General features: G+C 40.1%; 1 protein-coding gene and 5 non-coding genes across 6 annotated transcripts in view; all 6 read left to right on the top strand.

Moving 5' to 3' along the window:
- LOC111483613 (U-box domain-containing protein 4-like) overlaps positions 1 to 12372 on the top strand; it is a 261990-nt gene that overhangs the window by 136436 nt on the left and 113182 nt on the right. The gene's annotated exons all lie outside the window — the stretch shown is intronic.
- Positions 5027 to 5110, top strand: TRNAM-CAU. The gene has a single exon. It is a non-coding gene; the product is annotated as a tRNA-Met (tRNA).
- On the top strand, positions 7627 to 7710 carry TRNAL-CAA. Its single transcript has one exon. It is a non-coding gene; the product is annotated as a tRNA-Leu (tRNA).
- Positions 10415 to 10498, top strand: TRNAL-CAA. Its single transcript has one exon. It is a non-coding gene; the product is annotated as a tRNA-Leu (tRNA).
- On the top strand, positions 11097 to 11180 carry TRNAL-CAA. Its single transcript has one exon. It is a non-coding gene; the product is annotated as a tRNA-Leu (tRNA).
- Positions 12042 to 12125, top strand: TRNAL-CAA. Its single transcript has one exon. It is a non-coding gene; the product is annotated as a tRNA-Leu (tRNA).

The following is a 12372-nucleotide window of genomic DNA, read 5'->3' as shown; positions in this document are numbered from 1 at the left end:
TTTGTCACGGCATGTTAGATAAAGTGGGTGGGAAGTGACTATTTTTTAGGTAATAAACCCACACAGTTAAAGTGAGTGGGAAGTGACCCGAGGTTAGATAGATCCCTAATTTTTAGTTAACTATTATCCTGGTTAAACCCACACAATTAAACTGAGGAAAGTACACGAGTGGAAAGTGGGAAGTGACCCCATGTTAGATGAGAAGTGACTATTTTTGAGGTAACTTTCTTAAATCCACACGGTTAAAGTGAGTGGGAAGTGACCCCATGTTAGATAGATCCCTAATTTTTAGTTAACTATTATCCAGTTAAACCCACACAATTAAATTGAGGAAAGTACAGGAGTGGAAAGTGGGAAGTGACTGGCCCTATGTTAGATAGATCCCTAATTTTTAGTTAACTATTATCCAATTAAACCCACCCATGTAAACTGAGGAAAGTACAGGAGTGGAAAGTGGGAAGTGACCCCATGTTAGATAGATCCCACACACTTAAAGTGAACCCATGTTAGATAGATCCCTAATTTTTAGTTAACTATTATCGGGTTAAACGCACACAATGGGAAGTGACTGACCCCATGTTAGATAGATCCCTAATTTTTAGTTAACTATTATCCAGTTAAACCCACACAATTAAACTGAGGAAAGTACAGGAGTGGAAAGTGGGAAGTGACTATTTTTTAGGTAACTTTCTGATAAACCCACACAGTTAAATGAGTGGGAAGTGGACCCATGTTAGATAGATCCCTAATTTTTAGTTAACTATTATCCTGGTTAAACCCACACATTAAACGGAGGAAAGTACAAAAGTGGAAAGTGGGAAGTGACCCCGTGTTAGATAGATCCCACACAGTTAAAGTGAACCCATGTTAGATAGATCCCTAATTTTTAGTTAACTATTATCCGGTTAAACCCACACAATGGGAAGTGACTGACCCCATGTTAGATAGATCTCTAATTTTTAGTTAACTATTCTCTGGTTAAACCCACACAATTAAACTGAGGAAAGTACAGGAGTGGAAAGTGGGAAGTGACTATTTTTTAAAGTGAGTGGGAAGTGAACCCATGCTAGATAGATCCCTAATTTTTAGTTAACTATTATCAGTGCGAAGTGAACCCATGCTAGATAGATCCCTAATTTTTAGTTAACTATTATCCTGGTAAACCCACACAATTAAACTGAGGAAAGTACACGAGTGGAAAGTGGGAAGTGACCCCATGTTAGATGGGAAGTGACTATTTTTTAGGTAACTTTATGATAAACCCACAAAGTTGAAGTGAGTGGGAAGTGACCCCATGTTAGATAGATCCCACACAGTTAAAGTGAACCCATGTTAGATAGATCCCTAAAAAACCCCATGTTAGATGTGAAGTGACTATTTTTTAGGTAACTTTCTGATAAACCCACATAGTTAAAGTGAGTGGGAAGTGAACCCATGTTAGATAGAACCTTAATTTTTAGTTAACTATTATTCGGTGAAACCCACACCATTAAACTAAGAAAAGTACAGGAGTGGAAACCCATGTTAGATGATAAACCCACTTAGTTAAAGTGAGTGGGAAGTGAACCCATATTAGATAGATCCCTAATTTTGAGGAAAATACAGGAGTGGAAACCCATGTTAGATGATAAACCCAATTAAAGTGGGTGGGAAGTGAACCCATGTTAGATAGATCTCTAATTTTTAGTTAACTATTATCCGGTTAATCCCACACAAATGAACCCATGTTACATAGATCCCTAATTTTTAATTAACTATTATCGGGTTAAACCCCAGTAAACCGAGGAAAGTACTCAGTGCCTAATTTTTAGTTATCTATTATCTGGTTATACCCACCCAATTAAACTGAGGAGGAGTGGAAAGTGGGAAATAGTTATTAATTTTCTAGGGCCAGTATCTACTATTCTGGGCTAGAGTCAAAAGCATAGTAAGTTTAAGGTAAGCAGCATAGTAAGTTAGGAGGGCTTGACCAACTCTGCTAAATTCCTCTATTAAGCCAATCCGGGAATGAACAATAATGAACAATAAGTAGTTTGGATAGTCGAGTAGTCTAAGGACTCAAGTTTTTGTCCTCGTAAGAGGGCGTGAGTTTAAATCTCACTTTTAGCCAAAGTGGATAATATCTATTACTTTAAATGGAACTTCGAACTCATCGGTGTTTTTAAAAAGTGTCGAAACATGATTTTTAAACTTCAAATTTTCAGAATAATTATAAGGTATGGCATCATTCAAAATTGCTAGAAGGAGGGTTTGGAACCTCCAACCTTGTGGTTAACAAACACATGCACTAACCAACTAAGATATTCCAACCAATCATTTTTTAGATTCCAAGACCACCATTAATTGATAATGCTTGTTTTCGTCCGTTACATATTGCTGTGACCCTCACGGTTTTAAACCGCATCTATCAGGGAGAGGTTTATGTTTCTTCACCTCTCCAATCGACGTGGGATCTCACAATCCACCCCTTTTGAGGGCCAAGCGTCCTCACTAACGCATCGCCTAGTGACTAGCTCTGATATCATTTGTAAAAGTACAAGTGCACTGCTAGCAGACATTGTCCATCAGTTCCCATTAGGTATTCACGCCTATTAGGGTGAAGTTTTCGAACCCTTATTACGATTGTTTCGTTCCTCTCTCCAACTGCTAGTAGATATTATCTATTTTATCCGTTACGTATCGTCGTCAGTTTTGTTCCTCTCTCCAACACCAACAACTAGTAGATATTATCGTTCCTCTCTCCAACACCAACAACTAGTAGACATTATCTATTTTAATCCGTTATGTATCGTCGTCAGTTTTGTTCCTCTCTCCAACACCAACAGCTAGTAGATATTTTCGTTCCTCTCTCCACCAACAACAATTAGATATTATCGTTCCACTCTCCAACACCAACAGCTAGTAGATATTATCTATTTTAATCTGTTATGTATCGTCATTAGCCTCACAGTTTCAAAACACGTCTACTATGGAGACGTTTACACACCCATATATGGAATGCTAAATTTCCCTCTCAAGCCAATCTGAGAATGGACAATGAGTAGTCAGGATGGTTGAGTGGTCTAAGGTATCATACTTAAGTTTTGGCCCTTGTAAGAGGGCGTGGGTTCAATTCCCACTTCTAACATCTAATATGCTTGATAAGCAAATGGCGAGCCAAAGTGGAAAATATCTACTATTGTAAATGGAACCATCCATCTCACTGTTAATTTTTAAAAGTGGTCAAAACATGATTGTTAAAGTTTATCATCACATAGGAGAACCTTTTGGTCAAGAAGGTGATTGACAATCATCACAGTTAAACCACATGTACTAATCGTCTGGTGACTAGCTCTAATATCATTTATAAAAGTCCAAGCTCACTGCCAGTAGATATTGTTCATTTTGGCCCATTAGGTATTTGTAACCACTGCAAACCGAAGTTGATTAAAAATTTGTACTAGGGAGAAGCAGCAAACACAATTAGAAGGGGGAGGGCTGAACCTTCGAACCTTGTTGTTAAAAAATAGCCACAATCCAAGACCACGGTTACTTGATATTGTCTTCTTTCGTTCTTTACGTCTCGTTATCTCTCTCACAATTTTAAACCACATCCACTATGGATAGGTTTTCAGACCCTTGCGAGAAATGTTTCTTCACCTCACTATCGACCCCCCTTCTGAATGGCAAGCATCCCAACTGGCACGTCGCCTAGTGACTATATCATTTGTAAAAGTCCAAGCCCACTGCTAGTAGACATCGTCCATTTTTGTCATTAAGTAATGTCACCAGCCTAACAGTTTAAAAACGCGTCTGTTAGGGAGAGATTTTCGCCCCCTTATTAGGATTGTTTCGTTCCTCAATCCAACAACAAGTAGATATTATCTATTTTAATCCATTACGTATTGTCGTCAGCCTCACAGTTTTAAAACGCATCTATTAGGGAGACGTTTACACACCCATATACGGAATGATAATTTCCCCTCGCAAAACAATCTGGGAATGAACAATTAGTAGTTAGGATGGTCGAGTGGTTTAAGGCGCCAGACTCAAGTTCTAGTCCACATGAGAGGGTGTGGGTTCAAATTCTACTTCTGACATTTAAATGTTGTAAGGGAAAATGGGAGCCAAAGTGGATAATATCTACCCTCCTACTCTGCTTACCCCCCATTATAGGCGCCTGTTTCGAACATGATTATATGGTTTTGGTACATGTTACCACCACAAACTGAAGCTGATTGAAAATTTTTACTAGGGAGAAAGCAACAAACACAATTAACAAGGAAAGGGTATGCGCTACATTTTCCATCCACACAATTTTAATTTTAATTGATATTATCCACTTTGGCTCCCGTTTTCCCTTACTTGATATTGTCTCGTCTGCTTTCTTTCTCCACTGTTACTTGATATTGTCTCGTCTGCTTTCTTTCTCCACCGTTACTTGATATTGTCTGCGTCTGCTTTCTTTCTCCACCGTTACTTGATATTGTCTCATCTGCTTTCTTTCTCCACCGTTACTTGATATTGTCTCATCTGCTTTCTTTCTCCATCGTTACTTGATATTGTCTGCGTCTGCTTTCTTTCTTTACATCTCGTTATCTCCCTCACGATTTTAAACCGCATCTACTATGGATAGGTTTTTAGACCCTTGCAAGAAATGTTTATTCACCTCACTAATCGATGTGGGATCTCATTATCAACCCCTTCTGAATGCCAAGCATCCCAACTGACACACCTAGTGACTAGCTCTGATATCATTTGTAAAAGTCCAAGCCCATTGCTAGCAGACATTGTCCACTTTTGTCATTAGGTATTATCGTCAGCCTCGCAGTTTTAAACCGCGTCTGTTAGGGAGAGATTTTTCCACCCTTATTAGGATTGTTTCGTTCCTCTCTCGAACAGCTAATAGATATTATTTATTTTAATTCGTTATGTATCGCCGTCATCCACACAATTTTAAAATGTGTTTACTAGGGAGACGATTTCACACCCATATACGGAATGATAAATTTCCCTCTTAAACCAATCTTTGAACACACAATTAGTAGTCAGGATGGCCGAGTGGTCTAAGGTGCCAGACTCATGTTTTGGTCTTCCTAAGAGGGCATGGGTTCAAATCCCACTTATGACATCTATAAATGTTGTTAGGGAAAATGAGAGACTGAGTGGATAGTATCTTCTTTCTACCATTATGGGCATGTTTCGAACATGATTAATTGGTTCTCGTACACGTTACCTCACGATACGTTACCTCCCTCACGATTTTCAACCGCATCTACCATGGATAGATTTTAAGACCCTTGCAAGAAATGTTTCTTCACCACTCTAATCGATGTGGGATCGACCCCTTCTGAATGCCAAGCGTCCTCACTGGCACATCGCCTAGTGACTAGCTCTAATATCATTTGTAAAAGTCCACGCCCACTACTATCAGACATTGTCCATTTTTGTTATTAGGTATTGTCATCAGCCTTACAGCTTTAAAACGCGCCTGTTAGGGAGAGGTTTTCGCACCCTTATTAGGATTGTTTCATTCCTCAATCCAACATCAAGTAGATATTATCTATTTTAATCCGTTACGTATCCTCGTCTGTGAAGGTATTGCCATCAGCCTTACAGCTTTAAAACGCGCCTGTTAGGGAGAGGTTTTTGCACCCTTATTAGGATTGTTTCATTCCTCAATCCAACATCAAGTAGATATTATCTATTTTAATCCGTTACCTATCCTCGTCAGCTTCACAGTTTTAAAACGCGTCTACTAGGTAGACGTTTACACACCCATATACGAAATGATAAATTTCCCTCTCAAACCAATCTGGGAACATACAATTAGTAGTCAGGATGGCCGAGTGGTTTAAGGCCCTAGACTCAAGTTCTGGTCTTTGTAAGAGGGTGTTGGTTCAAATCCCATTTTTGACATCCAAATGTTGTGTTAGACAAAACAGGAGCCAAAGTTGATAATATCTACAACCATTATGGGCTTGTTTTGAATATGATTAATTGGTTCTCGTACACGTTACCACCGCAAATCGAAGTTGATTGAAAATTTATAGTAGGTAGAAGCACCAAACACAATTATAAGGTATGCACAACATTCCCATCGATAGAATGAGAGCTTGAACCCCTGACCTAGTGGTTAACAACCACACACTCTAACCAATTAAGCTATTTCAGCCAACATTTGTTACAATCCAAGAACATCTTTAGTTAATATTGTTTGCTTTCTTTCTTTACGTCTCGTTATCTCCCTCACGATTTTAAATCGCATCTACTATGAATAGGTTTTCAGACCTTTGCAAGAAATGTTTCTTTGACTCTCTAATCGATGTGGGATCTCACTAACGACCCCTTCTGAGTGCCAAGCGTCCTCACTAGCACATCCCCAAGTGACTAGCTCTGATATCTTTTGTAAAAGTTAAAGCCCACCGCTAGCAGACATTGTCCATTTTTGTCTTTAGGTATTGCCATCAGACTCACAGTTTTAAAACGCGCCTGTTAGGGAGAGGTTCTCGCACCATTATAAGGATTGTTTCGTTCCTTAATCCAGCTGCTAGTAGATATTATCTATTTTAATCCGTTACGTATCGTCGTCAACCTCACATTTTAAAAAGCGTCAACTAGGGGGACGGATACACACCCATATACGGCATGATGAATTTCCCTCCCAAACCAATCTAAGAACAAACAATTAGTAGTTAGGAAGGCCGAGTGATCTAAGGCGCCGACTCAAGTTCTGGTCCTCGTAAGAGTGTGTGGGTTCAAATCCCACTTCCAACATCCAAAAGTTGGGTTAGGTAAAACGGAAGCCAAAGTTGTTAATATCTACTATACTTACAATTTTACGGATGTGTTTCGAACATTTCAAAGTTAAGAAATGGAACTTCGCACCCCGGTGGATATCACAATTGAACTCACCAATGCTTTTTTTTAAAAAGTGTCAAAACACGATTAATTGTTTCTCGTACGCAGTTACCATCGCAAACCGAAGTTGAATGAAAATTTGTACTAGGGAGATTCACCAAACACAATTATAAGGTATGCGCTACATTCCCATCGCTAGAAATTGGGCTTGAATCTCCCACTTAGTGGTTAATAGCCACATGCTCTAACAAACAGAGCTATTCCAGCCAACATTTGTTACAATCCAAGACCACCGTTAGTTGATATTTTCTGTTTTCTTTCTTTACGTCTCGTTATCTCCCTCACGGTTTTCAACCGCATCTACTATGGATAGGTTTTCAGACCCTTACAAGAAGTGTTTCTTCACCTCTCTAATCGATGTGGGATCTCACCATCGACCCGTTCTGATTGCCAAGCGTCCTCACTGGCACATCGCCTAGTGACTAGCTTTGATATCATTTGTAAAAGTTCAAGCCCACCGCTAGCAGACATTGTCCATTTTTGTCTTTAGGTATTGCCACCAGCCTCACAGTTTTAAAACGCGCCTGTTAGGGACAGGTTTTCGCACCCTTATTAGGATTGTTTCGTTCCTCAATCCAACTGCTAGTAGATATTATCTATTTTAATATGTTACGTATCGTCGTGAGCCTCACATTTTAAAAAGCGTCTACTAGGGAGACGGATACACACCCATATACGGAATGATGAATTTCTCCCTCAAACCAATCTGGCAACAAACAATTAGTAGTCAGGATGGCCGAGTGGTCTAAGGCGCCAGACTCAAGTTCTGGTCCTCGTAAGAGGGCGTGGGTTCAAATCCCACTTCTGACAAAGTTGGGTTAGGTAAAACGGAAGCAAAAGTTACATATCTACTACTCTTACCATTTTTTGGTTTGTTTCGAACATTTCAAAGCTAAGAAATGGAACTTCGCACCCCCGGTGGATATCAATTGAACCCACCAATGCTTTTTTTTAAAAAGTGTCAAAACATGATTAATTGTTTCTCGTACGCAGTTACCATCGCAAACCGAAGTTGATTGAAAATTTGTTCTAGGGAGATTCACCAAATACAATTATAAGGTATGCGCTACATTCCCATCGCTAGAAGTTGGGCTTGAACCTCCCACTTTGTGGTTAATAGCCACATGCTCTAACAAACAGAGCTATTCCAGCCAACATTTGTTACAATCCAAGACCACCGTTAGTTGATATTGTCTGTTTTCTTTCTTTACGTCTCGTTATCTCCCTCACGGTTTTCAACCGCATCTACTATGGTTAGGTTTCAAACCCTTGCAAGAAGTATTTCTTCACCTCTCTAATCGATGTGGAATCTCACCATCGAGCCCTTCTGAGTGCCAAGCGTCCTCACTGGCACATCGCCTAGTGACTAGCTTTGATATCATTTGTAAAAGTTCAAGCCCACCGCTAGCAGACATTGTCCATTTTTGTCTTTAGGTATTGCCATCAGCCTCACAGTTTTAAAACGCGCCTGTTAAGGACAGGTTTTCGCACCCTTATAAGGATTGTTTCGTTCCTCAATCCAACTGCTAGTAGATATTATCTATTTTAATATGTTACTTATCGTCGTCAGCCTCACATTTTAAAAAGCATCTACTAGGGAGACGGATACACACCCATATACGGAATGATGAATTTCCCCCTCAAACCAATCTGGCAACAAACAATTAGTAGTCAAGATGGCCGAGTGGTCTAAGGCGCCAGACTCAAGTTCTGGTCCTCGTAAGCCGACAAAGTTGGGTTAGGTAAAACGGAAGCAAAAGTTACATGTCTACTACTTACCATTTTTCGGTTTGTTTCGAACATTTCAAAGCTTAGAAATGGAACTTCGCACCCCCGGTGGATATCAATTGAACCCACGAATGCTTTTTTTTTTAAAAGTGTCAAAACATGATTAATTGTTTCTCGTTACCATCGCAAACCGAAGTTGATTGACAATTGGTACTAGGGAGATTCATCAAACACAATTATAAGGTATGCGCTACATTCCCATCGTTAGAAGTTGGGCTTGAACCTCCCACTTTGTGGTTAATAGCTACATGCTCTAACAAACAGAGCTATTCCAGCCAACATTTGTTACAATCTAAGACCACCGTTAGTTGATATTGTCTGTTTTCTTTCTTTACGTCTCGTTATCTCCCTCACGGTTTTCAACCGCATCTACTATGGATAGGTTTCAAACCCTTGCAAGAAGTATTTCTTCACCAATCTAATCGATGTGGGATCTCACCATCGAGCCCTTCTGAGTGCCAAGCATCCTCACTGGCACATCGCCTAGTGACTAGCTCTGATATCATTTGTAAAAGTTCAAGCTCACCGCTAGCAGACATTGTCCATTTTTTGTCTTTAGGTATTGCCATCAGCCTCACAGTTTTAAAACGCGCCCGTATGGACAGGTTTTCGCACCCTTATAATGATTGTTTAGTTCCTCAATCCAACTGCTAGTAGATATTATCTATTTTAATCTGTTAGGTATCGTCATCACCTCACATTTTAAAAAGCGTCTACTAGGGAGACTGATACACACCCATATACGGAATGATGAATTTCCCCCTCAAACCAATCTAGCAACAAACAATAAGTAGTAAGGATGACCGAGTGGTCTAAGGCATCGAAATCAAGTTCTAGTCCTCGTAAAAGGGCGTGGGTTCAAATCCCACTTCTGACAAAGTTGGGTTAGGTAAAACGGAAGCAAAAGTTACATATCTACTACTCTTACCATTTTTTGTTTTGTTTCGAACATTTCAAAGCTAAGAAATGGAACTTCGCACCCCGGTGGATATCAATTGAACCCACCAATGCTTTTTTTTAAAAAGTGTCAAAACATGATTAATTGTTTCTCGTTACCATCGCAAACCGAAGTTGATTGAAAATTGGTACTAGGGAGATTCACCAAACACAATTATAAGGTATGCGCTACATTCCCATCGCTAGAAGTTGGGCTTGAACCTCCCACTTTGTGGTTAATAGCTACATGCTCTAACAAACATAGCTATTCTAGCCAACATTTGTTACAATCCAAGACCACCGTTAGTTGATATTGTCTGTTCTTTTTCTTTACGTCTCCTTATCTCCCTCACGGTTTTCAACCGCATCTACTATGGATAGGTTTCAAAACCTTGCAAGAAGTATTTCTTCACCTCTCTAATCGATGTGGGATCTCACCATCGAGCCCTTCTGAGTGCCAAGCGTCCTCACTGGCACATCGCCTAGTTACTAGCTCTGATATCATTTGTAAATATTCAAGCTCACCGCTAGCAGACATTGTCCATTTTTGTCTTTAGGTATTGCCATCAGCCTCAGTTTTAAAACGCTCTTGTAGAGACAGGTTTTCGCACCCTTATAAGGATTGTTTCGTTCCTCAATCCAACTGCTAGTAGATATTATCTATTTTAATCTGTTACATATCGTCGTGAGTCTCACATTTTAAAAAGCGTCTACTAGGGAGACGGATACACACCCATATACGGAATGATGAATTTTTCCCTCAAACCAATATGGCAACAAACAATTAGTAGTCAGGATGGCCGAGTGGTCTAAGGCGCCAGACTCAAGTTCTGGTCCTCGTAAGAGGGCGTGGGTTCAAATCCCACTTCTGACATCCTCGTAGAAGTTGGGCTTGAACCTCCCACTTTGTGTGGTTTATAGCCACATGCTCTAACGAACAGAGCTATTCCAGCCAACATTTGTTACAATCCAAGACCACCGTTAATTGATATTATCTGTTTTCTTTCTTTACGTCTCGTTATCTCCCTCACGGTTTTCAACCGCATCTACTATGGATAGGTTTTCAGACCCTTACAAGAAGTGTTTCTTCACCTCTCTAATCGATGTGGGATCTCACCATCGACCCGTTCTGATTGCCAAGCGTCCTCACTGGCACATCGCCTAGTGACTAGCTTTGATATCATTTGTAAAAGTTCAAGCCCACCGCTAGCAGACATTGTCCATTTTTGTCTTTAGGTATTGCCACCAGCCTCACAGTTTTAAAACGCGCCTGTTAGGGACAGGTTTTCGCACCCTTATTAGGATTGTTTCGTTCCTCAATCCAACTGCTAGTAGATATTATCTATTTTAATATGTTACGTATCGTCGTGAGCCTCACATTTTAAAAAGCGTCTACTAGGGAGACGGATACACACCCATATACGGAATGATGAATTTCTCCCTCAAACCAATCTGGCAACAAACAATTAGTAGTCAGGATGGCCGAGTGGTCTAAGGCGCCAGACTCAAGTTCTGGTCCTCGTAAGAGGGCGTGGGTTCAAATCCCACTTCTGACAAAGTTGGGTTAGGTAAAACGGAAGCAAAAGTTACATATCTACTACTCTTACCATTTTTTGGTTTGTTTCGAACATTTCAAAGCTAAGAAATGGAACTTCGCACCCCCGGTGGATATCAATTGAACCCACCAATGCTTTTTTTTAAAAAGTGTCAAAACATGATTAATTGTTTCTCGTACGCAGTTACCATCGCAAACCGAAGTTGATTGAAAATTTGTTCTAGGGAGATTCACCAAATACAATTATAAGGTATGCGCTACATTCCCATCGCTAGAAGTTGGGCTTAAACCTCCCACTTTGTGGTTAATAGCCACATGCTCTAACAAACAGAGCTATTCCAGCCAACATTTGTTACAATCCAAGACCACCGTTAGTTGATATTTTCTGTTTTCTTTCTTTACGTCTCGTTATCTCCCTCACGGTTTTCAACCGCATCTACTATGGATAGGTTTTCAGACCCTTACAAGAAGTGTTTCTTCACCTCTCTAATCGATGTGGGATCTCACCATCGACCCGTTCTGATTGCCAAGCGTCCTCACTGGCACATCGCCTAGTGACTAGCTTTGATATCATTTGTAAAAGTTCAAGCCCACCGCTAGCAGACATTGTCCATTTTTGTCTTTAGGTATTGCCACCAGCCTCACAGTTTTAAAACGCGCCTGTTAGGGACAGGTTTTCGCACCCTTATTAGGATTGTTTCGTTCCTCAATCCAACTGCTAGTAGATATTATCTATTTTAATATGTTACGTATCGTCGTGAGCCTCACATTTTAAAAAGCGTCTACTAGGGAGACGGATACACACCCATATACGGAATGATGAATTTCTCCCTCAAACCAATCTGGCAACAAACAATTAGTAGTCAGGATGGCCGAGTGGTCTAAGGCGCCAGACTCAAGTTCTGGTCCTCGTAAGAGGGCGTGGGTTCAAATCCCACTTCTGACAAAGTTGGGTTAGGTAAAACGGAAGCAAAAGTTACATAACTAACTACTCTTACCATTTTTTGGTTTGTTTCGAACATTTCAAAGCTAAGAAATGGAACTTCGCACCCGGTGGATATCAATTGAACCCACCAATGCTTTTTTTTAAAAAGTGTCAAAACATGATTAATTGTTTCTCGTACGCAGTTACAAACCGAAGTTGATTGAAAATTTGTTCTAGGGAGATTCACCAAATACAATTATAAGGTATG

The sequence above is a fragment of the Cucurbita maxima genome, unplaced genomic scaffold, assembly GCF_002738345.1.
Source record: "Cucurbita maxima cultivar Rimu unplaced genomic scaffold, Cmax_1.0 Cma_Scf00009, whole genome shotgun sequence".
In the NCBI taxonomy this organism is placed as follows: Eukaryota; Viridiplantae; Streptophyta; class Magnoliopsida; order Cucurbitales; family Cucurbitaceae; genus Cucurbita; species Cucurbita maxima.
This window is presented reverse-complemented; position numbering and strand designations above follow the sequence as displayed.